The sequence below is a fragment of the Protopterus annectens genome, chromosome 1.part1, assembly GCF_019279795.1.
Source record: "Protopterus annectens isolate FY-2018-M chromosome 1.part1, PAN1.0, whole genome shotgun sequence".
Taxonomy (NCBI): domain Eukaryota; kingdom Metazoa; phylum Chordata; order Ceratodontiformes; family Protopteridae; genus Protopterus; species Protopterus annectens.
The window spans coordinates 1,255,567,472-1,255,584,021 of NC_056726.1; the positions used below are offsets into that span (position 1 = coordinate 1,255,567,472).

At 40.0% G+C, this 16,550-nt stretch overlaps 1 protein-coding gene and 1 long non-coding RNA gene across 2 annotated transcripts in view; one reads left to right on the forward strand and one right to left on the reverse strand.

The window, feature by feature from the left end:
* The window catches only part of LOC122816063 (sulfotransferase 2A1-like), a 371,350-nt gene that overhangs the window by 312,383 nt on the left and 42,417 nt on the right, over positions 1-16,550 (forward strand). The window lies entirely within an intron of this gene.
* Positions 579-4,854, reverse strand: LOC122809724. The gene is made up of 2 exons (XR_006365942.1): positions 4,625-4,854; positions 579-979 (listed from the first exon to the last, which is right to left on the reverse strand). It is a non-coding gene; the product is annotated as an uncharacterized LOC122809724 (long non-coding RNA).

Genomic DNA, 16,550 nt, shown 5'->3' on the forward strand with positions numbered 1-16,550 from the left:
CCATTTGTTAAATAATTGTCTCCATATATGTTCATTATTAGGCATTAACTTTGTCTGCACAAAATTCTTCTGTATTGAAACACAAAAAGATTGTAAAGTACATGTTGTCCAGTTTACAAACTTAGTAACATTTTTGTCAAAATTCAAATTATGAAAGAAGCATTAAATTGATCCAAATATTCTCTCTCATAACTAACTAGCTGTTTTGGGGTATGCCAAACTGTAGGATTCCACTGTGCTTGTAAATGTATAATTTGTGAAACATTTTGACCTACAGTTTTGATTTTATTAGCTAAGACTTCGACATCAATGGCATTTAAAGTTCCTAACCCTGTACGAATACCTGCTAATAAGGTACTCTACCAAGCTCGTTTCTGTCTACACTTACCAGTTTTTGGAAAAGTAACATTAAGATATAGTACAGTTTTTTGATATGTTTGTCCTACATATTTACATGTAGAAGGCACTTTAATTATTTGGTCAAAGTGAGCCCTGGGTGGTTGTTCAATATAATTATTTGAGAGGCCCATATTCCATTTATAATCTGAGTTGCATTCATACAAAACAATACTGTAATGTTCTGTAAATCAATTGATTTATTATTAATATCAGATCCATTCTGGCAAAAGTAGTAATTTTTTCAGTATGTCTGTTCGTATTTACAATTACAACATTTTATGTCTGTGTAATTTTTAATTATTACCGTAGCTTGTCTGTCATCTAGTAACTGAACATAAAGATGCCCTCTTCTTACCCTCCAAATAGTTACATTTCCTTCAAAAGTCAAATTAGTAGTAGGACATCCTTGTCCAGCAGGGCGGGTAAAATTTCCTTAAATTTTATTTCGTATACTAGCAGCCCATCCCTACTGGAGTACCATTGAATTAATTTTAATTGCTCTTACTCCTGGTGTTACACACTCTGCCAAAGGGACTCCACACAATGCGAAACCAGCAACAATTAGCACTGGAATTGGAATCTGAAATCAAAGAAAAGTAGTATGATTATTTTCGAAATAACACCAATTTGCTGGTATATATTCACATTTTTCCTTTCCTGGTTTAATAATTAAAATAGTGTTATCATTCCCGGTAGCAATTACTTCCACTTGTTCGGGTTGTTTATTGGGTTTATGGACCCATATTTTTGCACCTGAATTGATTTCATGCGTACTGAATATTTGTTCCCTCTCGAAGGCAGCAACAGGTGGTGACTGCCCTCTGGTGATGGTGCCACCTAACACAGGTACAATAAATATTTGGGCTGCCCTATCCTTTTTTTGTACATGAACATTCTCATCTGAAGTATTTAACAGAATAATTTTAAATTCCCCTTGATAACCGGCTTCAATAACTCCATTTACAACCTGAACACCTTTCAAAGCAAGTGTTGATTGAGGCACTATCCGACCAAAATGCTTTGCTGGAATTTGAATTGCAATCCCAGTCTCAATCAGCTGAACTGTCTTGGCAGTATTTTACAAGCATTCATTGAATATAGACTCAATCCTGTAGTCTCAGATGTAGCTCTAGTAGGAGCTAATGCACCTGTTTGAGTTTCCCAATATGTAATTGTTTCAGTCGTCACATATGGTTTGATCTGCAACGCTGGAGTTAACATTCTCATTAATAGTGTTTCTGTTTCTGAAATTGGTCTATTATTTAAAATCTGTAATGCCATATTTAAATTATTTCTCTAGTTTTGCATTGTCCCATTTCCTAATTTTCTTAATTGATCTTTAAGTAAGCCATTCATTCTTTCAATTAACCCTGCTACCTGCGGGTAATAGGGTATGTGAAATACTCATTCAATATGATGTTGTTTTGCAAAATCCTGTACCATTTTTCCCTTAAAATGGGAATCGTTGTCACTCTCTATTTGCAAAGGCATCCCATAATACAAAATGATTAAGTCTAAAGTTCTTAAAGTACTTACCTGTGTCATTCGTCGGCATGAAAAACCAATAAGATACCCAGAATAAGTATGTACCGCTGTACATATATATTGGCAGCCTTTATTTAATGGTAAATGACCAACATAATCAATTTGTCATATTTGTCCTGGCAACTTTCCTCATCCTATATGTCCCTGAACTATATGAGGTATGGATCTTTGTTGAGTATGCTGACATATTGGGCACTGTAATATAACAGTTTTAATTAAGTCTAACGAAAGTGCAATTCCTCTCGTTTGTGCCCACCTGTAAGTGGCCTTTTCTCCCAGGTGTCCGCACTTCTGATGTGCCCATTTTCCATTCCCATTTGCTCAGAATCATCTGGTATATTAGCTTCTGAAATTCTCATTTATTCATCTGTAACAAAATTAAACCACCCTTCTAGAGAATCTGCAGAACAACGTGCATTAACATGATAAACTGTCACAGTACCTTGACTAATTATTTTCTAAATTGATTGCCATAATTTTTTTTTCATAATTTTTTTAGAATGAATTTTCCAATCATTATTCTGCCATGTAGGCAACCATGTTGCTAGTCTATTTGCTACTGACCAAGTATCAATATAAATATGACATGTACCTGGCATCTCCTGGTTCAGTGCTTGATATACAGCATATAATTTTGCATACAAACTACTTTTGCCACTCCCTGAAGATGTTAAGATTTTCTTAGTTACTGGATTATAAGACACAGGCTTTTAACATTTTTTTATATCTTTAACTGACCTGTCTATAAACCAAGCATGTTGTCACTGCTCTAATGATAGCTGAGCAAAAGGATGCTCCCATTTAACAGAATTAGTTGCTGGAATTGTTTCAAATAGCGATTATGTTTGTAATTTATTAGGCACAGATATTTGAGCTATTTTTATGTAATATCACCACCCCTCCTATGCCTGTCTTAGCTCAATTCTGAATGTAACTTTCTGTGCATGTCCCATCTGGTGTGTCTTGCGTGAACCTATGCATTGCATAATAGGAATCCCAGGTCTTTTATTCATTGTTGATGCTTTGTTTTTAAGTTTAAAATACTGAGGTGTCCCTGCAACCTGTACTTTTGAATTAGTCCTGCACTATTAATAAACTCTCTTCTAGCCCACATTGCCATAAGTAGTCTCAGAGAATTTACTATATAAGCATTGTCAAAGCAAATATTTACTGGATGTCAATGCTGCAGAACATATTGTGCAGCTTCTAACTCATCCCTTTGAACTGACATGCATCCTGGTAACTTAAGCATAATTGGTTTGTTTTGCTTTTGCAATGTCTCGGTTGCAAACCCAATGTAGTACTTTTCATCCTTCTAGAAACATGCACCATTTACATGCACTGTAGAGGAATGCCTGGCTGACATCTTCTGTGATTTTTTTTACTGTTATTTAGCGAAGTGGAGTTAGAGCTATAACCCAAAGAACACTATCTGTTTTATTTTCAAGTAAATGGCTAAAAATTGTTTAATGCAGGGACCTTTTTTTTGCTACAAAAAGTAACCTGTCTTAACTTAGTGTTCAATTTCTGAGATGCCTCTTATGGCCAAGCCTGTAATAGCACCATTGAGTGTGTGTCCTTCTATGCTGCAGCTTTCAAAACAAGACGTAATTTACTAGCTATTAGCTCCGTTGCCTGTGCTAACTTTTGCTTTAATATTTTTTTTGTTTCCAATGAATTTTTACAAATTTGAAATTGTCAAAGGCTTTGGCAGTTACAGAATGCCCCATATCCTTTTCTAGCAAGTAGACCTTCCTGTCAGTCTGATAATGATTTCTAGAAATGTTACTTTTGTGACAAGAACTGCATTTTGTTTGTATTTACTTTAAAACCTGCCTCTTGCAAATGTCTCAGAACTTTTCTCACCTGCTGTATGTTTTTTTTTCACAGTCTCTGACTGTATTTGAATGTACCCTTGTTATCTTTACTTGCATCTTGTAGGAATGTTAAAATTATCTTTGCTGTCATGCTGTGCCCATTCTAGCATCCTGTTGGAAACTGTAATATTAAAATACTCTAATAACCTTGTAGTTAACACTAATGGCATGTCCATATTACCCTTTGGGCTGTTAGCTGCTTTCATTTTAACCCTTTAAATCCTGATGTATTTCTATGTTAGTATGGAGCTATTACACTTGTTAAATTCTGAAAAGGAAAAAAAAAACTGTATTCATGTAACTTAGCACATATACTTTCTAACCAGTATGTTTCTTTAACATGTGTTTTTCATTAAACTCCGATATCCCTTATCTCTCTTAAAAACATTCCACTGTGAGCAGTAGGGCTGAAACATTCCATCTGTCTCTAGAAATTGTAAACTTTAGCATGATTTAAACAAAAGTAAAGATATCTGTTTCCACAGTTTAATTGGAGTGCTATACTCCTGTATATACAGATCAAAACAATGAAGGCAGTTACACATATAAACCCTTTCTTAAACATTTCGAATCCCATCCTCGTCGTCAAGATAATGTATTGCCTAATGAACAGGATTCAAAATAATTCACTTTACACTAAAGAAATTATTTAGTAACAAGCTTTATTTTTGCCACTAAACAGAAAACTAAATAAACTCTATGTAATTGAACAGTAAATCACACAAAAATAGAAAACTAAGTAAACTCTGTTTAACTAAAATATGAAATTAGACAATACATTTAAAGAAAAACGTATACATCACCGATAAAGAGAAAGCTTCATCCTGTCTTTAGTCTTGACTGGGAAGGCCCGTTGCAGTCAGGCAGGAGTTTTCATCGGGAAAACAGTCCTGGGCAGTGTGTCCACTCCATAGGTGAGGCTTCAGCCTGAGTGCAGGGTGCCCCAGCTATATATAACCAAGTTATTTACCACAAGTCATGAGAATCAGTACTTTCCCAGTATAGGCCGGATCTTGCTAGAGCATTCTGTGGTGTTGGCCACCCACCTCAGAAGGAACAGCAATTCCTGCCAAATACAATGATTCTGCAATTTTCAAGTGTTACACTGGAATATTCCAATGACTTTGCAAGTTAAGTACTTCACTAGAATATCCCAGCATACATGCACATACAAGACATATTTCGTAATCAAATGTAGTGACTTTGCTGAAATCCCTAAACTGTTCTGGAACACAGCATCACCTCTCATGCCTGGTGACACTTCAGGAATATAGCATTACTTCATACATCAGGGGAGAGATAAAGAAAATAAAGAGAATGTCGAGATATAGAGAGGCAACAGTCAAATAATCACACTCACTCAATGTACCCCTCTTTTGTATCACATTTGTATCACAGTGGCGAAAGCCAGGGTACATTTTGGCTAGGCTTATCTAGGCCCTAAGGCCAATATCCTAGTACCAACCTATGAACCTATGAATCAGACTCCTTCAAGCATTGTACAGTGGCTCATCCAGCCAGGTTTGCATTCGGAATGAACTGACTCTCCACTGCTGTTCTGATGATAAAGTTGGGGCCCTGACCCCTTCGAAAGCGCTCATTAAAATGGAATTTAATCATTGAAAGGCCTGCTGAGTAATCTTACTTGGTTTTCACTTGCTTTTGGTGTTTTTTGCTTGTTTACTTAGTCGATTTAGTACGTGTTTCTCCACTGCTGTTCAACATAGTTGTGGATGCCATCATGAGGAGAGTATTTAAAGACAGGTTTGGAGTCTAGTCTGATGAAGCCCATTTTTTTACTTCACATACAGTGATGCTCAGGCCGCAGATGTCCTCTATGGCATCGCCCACATTTCCCAAACATATGCCTATGGATAAACATAGATAAGACCAAAGTGATGGCAACTGACAGATCACAATCCACCATCCGCCTTGGGGGGGGGGGGAGTTCATACTGAACAAATGCAAGAATTCAAGTATCTGGGGTCACTGGTCTAGGAGAAGAAAGCGGCATCAACAGCTGAAGTCCATAGCAGGATTGGACAAGCCACTACCACATTTGCCTCACTCAAGTGTTGTCTATGGAAGAGGGCAAACACCACCAAGATTCACATTTTCTGGGTACTGATCTTGCCAATTCTCCTTTATGGATCGGAAATGTGGATCCTCTTCAAGCCAGACCTGAACAAGCTTCAGGTTTTCTGAATGCAATGCCTGCACCAAATCTTGGGAATCTCCCTACATGACCACATTAGAAATTAGAGCATCTGGACCAGATATGATCAACAGCCAATGATCAGCAAACAGATTCAGAACAGGAGGCTGCGCTGGTTTGGACACGTGTACAGGATGGACACCCACCACTTGCCATACAGACCATTATGGAGAGAGCACTCCATAAACTGATGAGTACTGTATATGTTAAAATCACATCAAGGGAAATTCAGCACATGGTTTCTCAAGTACATTGTGTTACACCATAGGTTCATAGGTTCATACTAGGCTATCTGCCCTAGGGCACTTATAAGCCTAGCCAGAGTGTGTTTGGCTTTCGCCACCCATTTTAAATTTTGCTATGCCCTTTTTCGAGGTTAGTATACTGTGCCTCTAACAGTGACACAGAAGTGATACCCGGGGTAAACCTACTATCTCCCATCCACTCATCAAGATTCCTCTTGAAGAGAGTCAATGAGGGACTCTGCCTAACCTGGACTGGAATATTATTCCAGAGTGAAGGGAACCTCCGGGTTATGAATCTGACCCTCCAGCATGTCCTATTTATTTCAGTGCTGAGGTTCAAGTCTCTCAAGCGCGTAGCTCAATGGGATTTGGATTTTCTGAGGTGCAGCATGTCCATTAATTCCGGGTTGGACATGGCTTTATACGTCAGGCACAGATCACCTCTGAGCAGGTGGTATGGCACTGAGTAGGGCTGGAGTTTCTTTAACCGGGCAGCATATGGCATCTGTTTGAGCCCTTTGATCCTCTTGGTGAGGTACTTTTGGGGGTCTTTCCAGTTGCTGCAGGTGTCTGGTAAGGTACATCCCAAAAGGGGCATTGTACTCAATTAAGGGCCTGATGAAGGATGAGTAAAGAGGCACGATGACCTCCCCTGATCTAGATGTGAATCCCTTCATGATTAGGTGGGCTATATAAAATGTTTTTCTAACCACTTTGGTCACGTGGTTATCAAATGAGAGATTGCTATCAACTTGGGTCCCCAGGTCCCTAATTACTTCTTCTGTACTTAATGGATTACCACCTATGTGGTAATTTGTGGGCACTTTGTTTTTGCCAAAGGGGATGACTATACACTTTTTGGCGTTTAGCTTGAGGCCATGGCTCTGGCACCAGTTGTCTGTTTCTATGAGGCCCTTTTGGAGGATGCTTGTGTTGGCTGAGAGTCGATTATGGCACCCAGTTTGCAGTCATCTGCGAACTTGGTCAGCCACAATCCTTCCGTGTTGGCCTGTACCTCCAAGAAATATATATCGAACAAGAGAGGTCCCAGGACTGAGCCTTGTGGGACGCCACTTGTAACTGGTTTGGAGTCTGACATGGCTCCAGCAATTCTAACCATGTGTGTTCTGTCCTTGAGCCAGTTTGCAACCCATCTAGTGACATAGGGGTTTATATTTAAGCTGGTGAGCTTATCTATAATGCCCGAGTGGGGTATTGTATCAAAGGCTTTTGCGAGGTCCAGGTAGGCTGTGTGGACGACCTTCCCCTCGTCAATGGCCTTGGTGACTGTTTCAAAGAAATTGACCAGGTTTAAGAGGCAGGATCTGCCCTTAACAAAGCCAAACTGGGTAGGATCCAGCGTCTGTAGGTCCCCAATATCTTTATTTATGAGGTCCATGATGATCCTTTCCATATCTTTGCAGACCAAGCTAGTCAGGCTTATGGGGCGATAGTTTCCAGGATCTGCTGAGGCACCACCTTTGTGGAGAGGGATCACTGTTGCTGTACGCCACTCTTTGGGTACATATCCTTTAGTAAGGCTGAGATTGAACAGTAGTTTTATGTTTGGGTTTAGCTCTTCTTGGAGTTCATGTAGGACCCAGTCCGGGACACCGTCTGGTCCCATTGATGCTGTCTGTTTTGCTTTGGAGAGGGCGGCTCTTACCTGAGCATTTGAGATGTCAGGGGAGCAGCACTCTGCTGGGATAGATATTTGCCCCTTTGGTGGGGGGGGAGAAGTTTGCACTGAACCTGTCAGCTAGGATGTTGGCAATGTCTGTGGGTTCGGTGTATTTTTTGTCATTTTGGACTAATTCTGAGCATATCTGGGAATTCCCACCCAGGTTCCTAACATAACTAAAGAAAGCCTTGTGATTATCCTTAGTGTCCTGTACAATTTTTCTCTCGAAGCTGGCCTTAGACAATTCTATGAGTGCCCACAGTTTTTTGCTAATACTAATCAGAGATGCCTTCCCTTTTTGGGATTTTGCTTTATCATGAAGTAGCTTCCTCCTTCTATTGTATAGTTTGTTTATGGCTGGGGTCCACCAGACAGGATGTCTGCCTTTGGAGGATTGGTTCTTGGTTTTATTTGGGATTGTATGACTCATGCATTCCTGAAAGTGTTCATAGAATGCGTTTATAAAGGATTCTGTGGTCTGGGCCGTATTTTCCACAGGCCCAGGGGCTTTGAAGGATTCCACCTCGGTTTTGAGGAGTGTGAAATTTGCTTTAGAGAAGTTTTTCACTGTGGTTTTCTGGGCAGGGGGTGGGGTCGGGATGTGAATATCTAGTGAGATTAGTTTATGGTCTGATCTTACCAGTGAGGGATTCACTTCTGGTCTGGAGCATAGAGTCCCCATGTTGGTGATGATCAGGTCCAGTATGTTTTCCCCTCTTGTGGGAGTGGTAACAAGTTGTTCCACAGCATCTGAGTTTATAAATTCTAGGAACCTTTGGGCTAGGGTGTTGGAGCTAGAGTAATGCTCCCAGTCTATGTTTGGGTAGTTGAAGTCGCCCAATATAATGATGTTTGGAGAGACCTTCATATTTTCCAGTGTTCTCAGGAAGGCCGAGTGGTGTTCCTGGGTTTGGGAGGGTGGTCTGTAGCAGGCTATAAACTGGAAGGCAGTTTTACCCACTGTTAGTTGCACATGGATAGTCTCTGATGCTTTGTGCTGTGCCACCAACCTGGAGGTGTGGGTATCTTTGATTGTCTCATGGGTGAATCTATTTCAGCAGATTTAGCTAGTTATTTGACTGTTGAACATCCCTGTATACCTACTTTTTATGGGTTACCCAAGATACATAAGGACCCTATACACCCCCCCTTTAGACCCATAGTAGCGAGTGGTGGGTGGGTGATGGAGCTCTTTTCTATCTTTGTTGTGAAGCTATTGAGACCAGTGCTAGATGGTTCCACAGTACTATTGAGAGATTCCAAACAGTTACTTGGGAATCTATATGAATATGTGCATGATGGTATTATAACACAGCAATGTTTAATGGTTACCATGGATGTGAATTCACTCTTCACTGTCATCCCAAATAGGGATGGCACAGAGTTGGTTAGTGAATACCTGAATCAACATAGTGGGTACGATGGTAAATTGATTGAATTGATTTGCCTCTTCCTTGTGGTAATTCTCAAAAATAATGTTTTGCTGTTTGATGAAGCCTATTATGTTCAGACCTCTGGTGTAGCTATGGGCACATCCTGTGCCAATAGCTACACCAACATGGTCATGTCCCAATGGGAGAATGATCATGTGTTGAATGGAAGAAATAGATTATTTAAGTAAATTAGCCTATATAATAGGTTTGTTGATGACATTTATATGCTGTGGCTGGGAGATGAAGAGGAGTTACTGATGACGTTTATATGCTGTGGCTGGGAGATAAAGAGGCATTACCGATGACGTTTATATGCTGTGGCTGGGAGATGAAGAGGAGTTACTGATGACGTTTATATGCTGTGGCTAGGAGATGAAGAGGAGTTACTGATGACGTTTATATGCTGTGGCTGGGAGATGAAGAGGAGTTACTGATGACGTTTATATGCTGTGGCTGGGAGATAAAGAGGCGTTACCGATGACGTTTATATGCTGTGGCTGGGAGATGAAGAGGAGTTACTGATGACGTTTATATGCTGTGGCTAGGAGATGAAGAGGAGTTACTGATGACGTTTATATGCTGTGGCTGGGAGATGAAGAGGAGTTACTGATGACGTTTATATGCTGTAGCTGGGAGATGAAGAGGAGTTACTGATGACATTTATATGCTGTGGCTGGGAGATGAAGAGGAGTTACTAATGACGTTTATATACTGTGGCTGGGAGATGAAGAGGAGTTACTGATGACGTTTATATGCTGTGGCTGGGAGATAAAGAGGAGTTACTGATGACATTTATATGCTGTGGCTGGGAGATGAAGAGGAGTTACTGATGACGTTTATATGCTGTGGCTAGTAGATGAAAAAGAGTTACTATGTTTTCTGGATTATATACATAGTGCCACTTCCTCTTTGAAATTTTTAATCAAATATTCATCCAGTGAACTAGAGTTCCTGGACATGAACTTTGTTAGACTACCGGATATGACATTTGACACCATGTTATATAGGAAGGAGTGTTATAGGAACTCCCTCCTACGTAGGACTAGTATGCACTCCTCATATATATATATATATATATATATATATATATATATAACCTGTATATATATATATATATATATATATATATATATATATATATATGAAAAAACACCCAAGCGACAAAGCAAAACAAAAATATGAACAAATCCCCAGATCTCACCCTGTCACTGACTGCCGGTGGGGGCTGCTTTCCAACCAGCGAGTGAACCGTCAAATATTTGTAAATCCAAGGAATCAAGGTGTAGAACAAAACTGTATCACCTCCAAACACAAAATAGAGCTGTATCACATCCAAAGAAATGACACTTGTGCCGTAATATCTTTAGAATTTTTTAGGTCAAAACTTATGTTAAACAAAACTTATGTTGAACAAAGCACGTAGTTGATGAGTCCCAAGAATATTCCAGTCACCAAACTGTAAAAAAAGACCTTTTATTTGTGAGCGCTTTCACGGTATACTAAACCGCTTCATCAGACAAACATAATGGAATAACCTTCTAACAGAAATACCCAGGATCAAACAATCACATGGTTTAAAGCTCCTATCACTAAGAGTTAAATTTGTGTTCAAGCTTTAAATTTTAAATTTTGAACTCCCTCGGTCCCCCGTAACACTCCGGACGTTGCATCCAAAACCCGGCAGTGTGGGCGGGGAATCAAGTTGCCATGGATGCCGGGTTAGATTAAAATTAAAAAGTAAGAACAAAATTATCTCATTCCGCACTATATTTAAAATCATTGACGAAATGTCAAAGCAGCTACATAGCCCTTCAGATAAATGCTTTAGGTTACATAACCTGTGCTTATAAGATTTACGTGCATGTGTGTAAAATCACTATCTAAAAATAAACCGTAAAATATAAATACATCCTAGGATGTCCCCTAAAAGTTCATGCTAAGCATCAGGCAATAAACTTCTGCACAGCATAAAGTCTGTTATAGCCATATTTATAACATCTTATTTAAAAACCATGGCTCGCATAATATGGATGTGCGGTCCTGCGCAAAAGCTCCAACTAAAAATATTGATAGTATACTGTCTTTGATATAATCCGGCACGCAAAGCCAGTGAAAAGACATAGACATAGGCTTATGAGGTCCAGTTCAGTGTGTAGAGAGAAACTCTTTACACCATGTATATCAGTAGAGCGCTGAAACTAAAAGGCAAGAAACTATGTGTGTCTGATAACAGAAAAGAATACATGAATAGATGTAACTGGATCTATAGGATTGTGGGCAAATCCAACCACTGAAAAAAGTCCCATACGCTGAAGGACATAGACATAAGCTTCTGAAGTCCAGGTCAATGTGTAAGGAGAAAGACCATGTGTGTCTGTTTACCGCTAGAGTCAAGGGACAAGATACCATGTATGTATCTAATTGAAAGGGAGAATGCGTGACTATCACTAAATATGGAGTGAGATGAAAGGATCCCCAACATGGTTTGTTATCTCTGGCGAACCCAGCCACTGCATAGTGGTAAGGGACCATGCCAGTATTCACCGAAGGGAGCATGTATAAGAATGATGAAAGGCTTGTAGGTGTAAAACCATGGTACAAGGCTACATGTGTATAGGGGTACAGGAGGGAGTGGAGACTTGTGTGACAAATGACTGAGGATATGTGGTGTGTAGTGAAAACTACCGTAAACCTCTGCTCTTAAGATGAGGTTTGAGTGAAACAGTGTCATTGAGACCCAAACTCCTGTGTGCTCCCAGTCTCAGTATCCAGCGCAGCTCAGCCTCTTCTGTTCTGGTACATATATCTCCCATTCGTATAGATGTTGTTTCTGTGTGTAAAACTTGGAACAAAAAACGATGATCTAGTCCACTCTCAAGCATGTGTTTAGCCAGGGCACTGCTGGGATCCTTCCTCTGAAGACAATAGTAATGATCCCTTATTCGCTCTCTCAACGAGCGATTCGTTTTTCCCACATAGAATTGAAAGCAAGCATTGCAATGAGCTACATAGACTATGTTACGGCTGATACAGCTTGCATCTGTGCGTAGCTCCCATAGTCTTCCACTCACAGGATGTTTGAAATAATGTGATTCATCTACATAAGAACATTGTGGACATCTGCCACATTTCATAGTTCTTTCTAATCCTGTAAGTATTTTTCTGTCAAGATTATGATGGCATAATAGCTGCTTCAGGCTTGACATATTGCTATAGGAATAGCTGGGAGATGAACCGACAATTGCCTTGACCTTATCATCACAGCATAAAATGTCCCAGTGTTTGAACATAATTTCCTTGAATATACCAATATTTGTACTAAATGGTATAACAATGCGCTCTGTATCTACTTTGTTGGTTGTTGTAATATTGATGTCATGGCTCGCTGAGAAATATGGTCTTGCTCTGTTCATACGCAGTTGGTCCATGCTAGAGTACACACTCTGTATTTCTCTGTTTGAATAGCCACGTCCTTCCAGCCCTATTTGTAGGGTTCTCAGTTCTTTCCTGAACTGTACATCCGTACTTGATAGCCTGGACATACGCATAGCCTGTCCCTTGATCACATTTTTGAATGTCTGGGGATTGTGCATGCTATGTCTATGTAGAAAAGATGCTTTGTAGCATGACTTTCTGTGTATGGATGTGCACAAATTCCCTTCCATCTTGGCTACATGGACATCCAAGAAATCTATCTGATCCCTGGAATACTCAATGGTAAATCTGATGAATTCTGTGGCTCTGTTCAACCTTGAGTGGAATTCTAAGAGAGTCTCTATTGAGTCATTCCACAGAAAGAAGAGATCATCTACAAATCTCTGGTAGAATGTAATGTTCCGATTGCCCATGATGTATCTAGTTTCATATTCTGCCATTACCAAGTTGGCGTAGCTGTTGGCACAGCTCGTGCCCATTGCTACGCCACTGGTTTGCTGGTAACAGGTATTCTCGAAAAGGAAGACATTGTTCTCCAATACCGTTTCTATAAGAAGACAGAAAAAATCAACCTTACTACTGGAGAAATCTGTTGTTTTAAGTAGAAATGATTTCACGTACTGTAGACCTTGAGCATTGGGAATACACGTGAACAGGGACGATACATCCATCGTTACCAGGAACATTTGGTCTATGTTGCCCAGATCTTGTGTTGTAGCATACAAGTGTCTTAAGAATTGCTCTGTATCCTGTAGAACCGGTGTATGGCTGGCTAGACATTTCTACACCTTGATTCCTTGGATTTACAAATATTTGACGGTTCACTCGCTGGTTGGAAAGCAGCCCCCACCGGCAGTCAGTGACAGGGTGAGATCTGGGGATTTGTTCATATTTTTGTTTTGCTTTGTCGCTTGGGTGTTTTTTCACATTTGCCTTGCGAAATGGAAGGAGCTGCGGTGGAAAGAACGACGGCAGAGAAGGCCCGAGGAGCAGTTAATGTAAGACTTTTAAATTTTCTTGAAGATGTGCATAACCCTTTGATGCAAGTAAATGAATTGGCTGAGATTATGGATACTAATACAGAGATACGCAATGAACGTGTAATCAAAGAAATCAAGAAAGAGTTTGAAAATGAGTTGTATCGAGTCAAACGGCTTACAGCACAACGCTTCCATATGGAAGCTTGCCTTATCAACAAGGTGATCCCACGAGGGCTACGTATTCTTACAATGCCCACTTATGGGAACACATATCCTAGACTTTTGGCCGCATGGCAACAGATAAATATAAAAGCAAGTTTTGAATACATCAAACTCCTGATTGATTTCTTTAAACCAGTAGAAAAAACAGCGATAGATAATATTTTAGAGTTACAATGTAAGCTTATGGAGCAGTGTGGAGCTGATGAAGCAGAGGGCTACTTACAAGAAACTATGGAGAAAGTAGGTAGATATGAGAGGAACATTTTAAATAATAAACGGAGAAAATTAGCAAGAGACTCCCATGATTTCTCTCACAATAATGTCTTTGTTTGGCCTAAGACCTTTGTTAATGGCCAGAGGGTTACATCTGATACAGCAAGAGGAGCTGATAACAACATGAATAATGTGAATCGTTCTTATAGTAGGAGAAGACCCAGTATACGCAATGAAGTTGTGGAAAACAGCCTAGATAATGGCATCATGACGCATAATACGAGGGCAACAACATATGTTTCTGGGAAACAAAGAACAGTAGACTGCCAGGATGTTCCATCCTTGATAGAACGTGGCCCTGAACAGGAGAACGTTCGACTAAATATGGATAGTAACATTACAGAGGTGATAGCCCTCAATCGTATTACATCACCGGAGGGTAATGGGTCGGTATATACCACCCCATGTGACGAAACAACGAACACAGCTTTGGAGCCAATGGAAAGAAACAGGTCGACAGACATGGTGAACAACACCTTGACAGGTGTTGTTAGGAGAAAAATTCAACTCGAGGGACAGAACCAAGCGGATTTTCCGCTCCCCATCAGAACGAGCAGGAAACGTTCGTTGGATTTCGACAACGGACATACAGCGAAAAGGAAAGAACCTCCACAACAACAGGCGACTCTGCAAAAGTATTGGAACTCTGCAACATAAGACAGGATGATGACATGAATTACAATGATCCAAAATCATCATTGGTGCATAATATATCGAAACATACTCTTACAAAAGATGAAATATGTGTACTGAATAAAGGACTTTCCTTCATACCTAGTTCCTCCATGGATCTCAGTCAAGCACTTCTTTCAGTCAGACTATTTGCCAGAAGAGTTTCCTTGCGTACTATGTATGGTTCTGAAGATAATAGAAGTACAAAGGATATACAAAAGAATTTCAAGAAGAGAAGTATGTTCACACCACATTTTCAATCAAACATAGACACCTTTGTGAGGGTGGTGGAAACAGAAATGTATAAAGCAATGGAGTACAACAAGGTAGAAGACAACAACCTGACATCACAAGAGAGAGTTGCCCTCAATAATCTCAAGTCTAACAGAAACATTATCCTGAGAGCAGCGGACAAAGGTGGTCCGGTAGTTGTACTGGATAGTGACTACTACTCAAGCAGGATGATGGAACATCTTGTGAAAGGACCCTATAGAGAAATCTCATTGGATGACATCACAGACATCCAGGACAGAATAAGTAATACAATAGATGAGTGTTATAAATTGGGACTGATAGATGATGATCTTTTATCTTACTTCAAGGTGGAATTCCCATTAATTCCTACCATAAGTGGCTTGCCCAAGATCCACAAGAACTTATGGAGACCGGAACTCAGACCCATCGTATCGGGAGCTGGCTGGCTGACGGAACCGATATCTATATATTTGGATCACCAACTTAAGAAATGTCTAGCCAGCCATACACCGGTTCTACAGGATACAGAGCAATTCTTAAGACACTTGTATGCTACAACACAAGATCTGGGCAACATAGACCAAATGTTCCTGGTAACGATGGATGTATCGTCCCTGTTCACGTGTATTCCCAATGCTCAAGGTCTACAGTACGTGAAATCATTTCTACTTAAAACAACAGATTTCTCCAGTAGTAAGGTTGATTTTTTCTGTCTTCTTATAGAAACGGTATTGGAGAACAATGTCTTCCTTTTCGAGAATACCTGTTACCAGCAAACCAGTGGCGTAGCAATGGGCACGAGCTGTGCCAACAGCTACGCCAACTTGGTAATGGCAGAATATGAAACTAGATACATCATGGGCAATCGGAACATTACATTCTACCAGAGATTTGTAGATGATCTCTTCTTTCTGTGGAATGACTCAATAGAGACTCTCTTAGAATTCCACTCAAGGTTGAACAGAGCCACAGAATTCATCAGATTTACCATTGAGTATTCCAGGGATCAGATAGATTTCTTGGATGTCCATGTAGCCAAGATGGAAGGGAATTTGTGCACATCCATACACAGAAAGTCATGCTACAAAGCATCTTTTCTACATAGACATAGCATGCACAATCCCTAGACATTCAAAAATGTGATCAAGGGACAGGCTATGCGTATGTCCAGGCTATCAAGTACGGATGTACAGTTCAGGAAAGAACTGAGAACCCTACAAATAGGGCTGGAAGGACGTGGCTATTCAAACAGAGAAATACAGAGTGTGTACTCTAGCATGGACCAACTGCGTATGAACAGAGCAAGACCATATTTCTC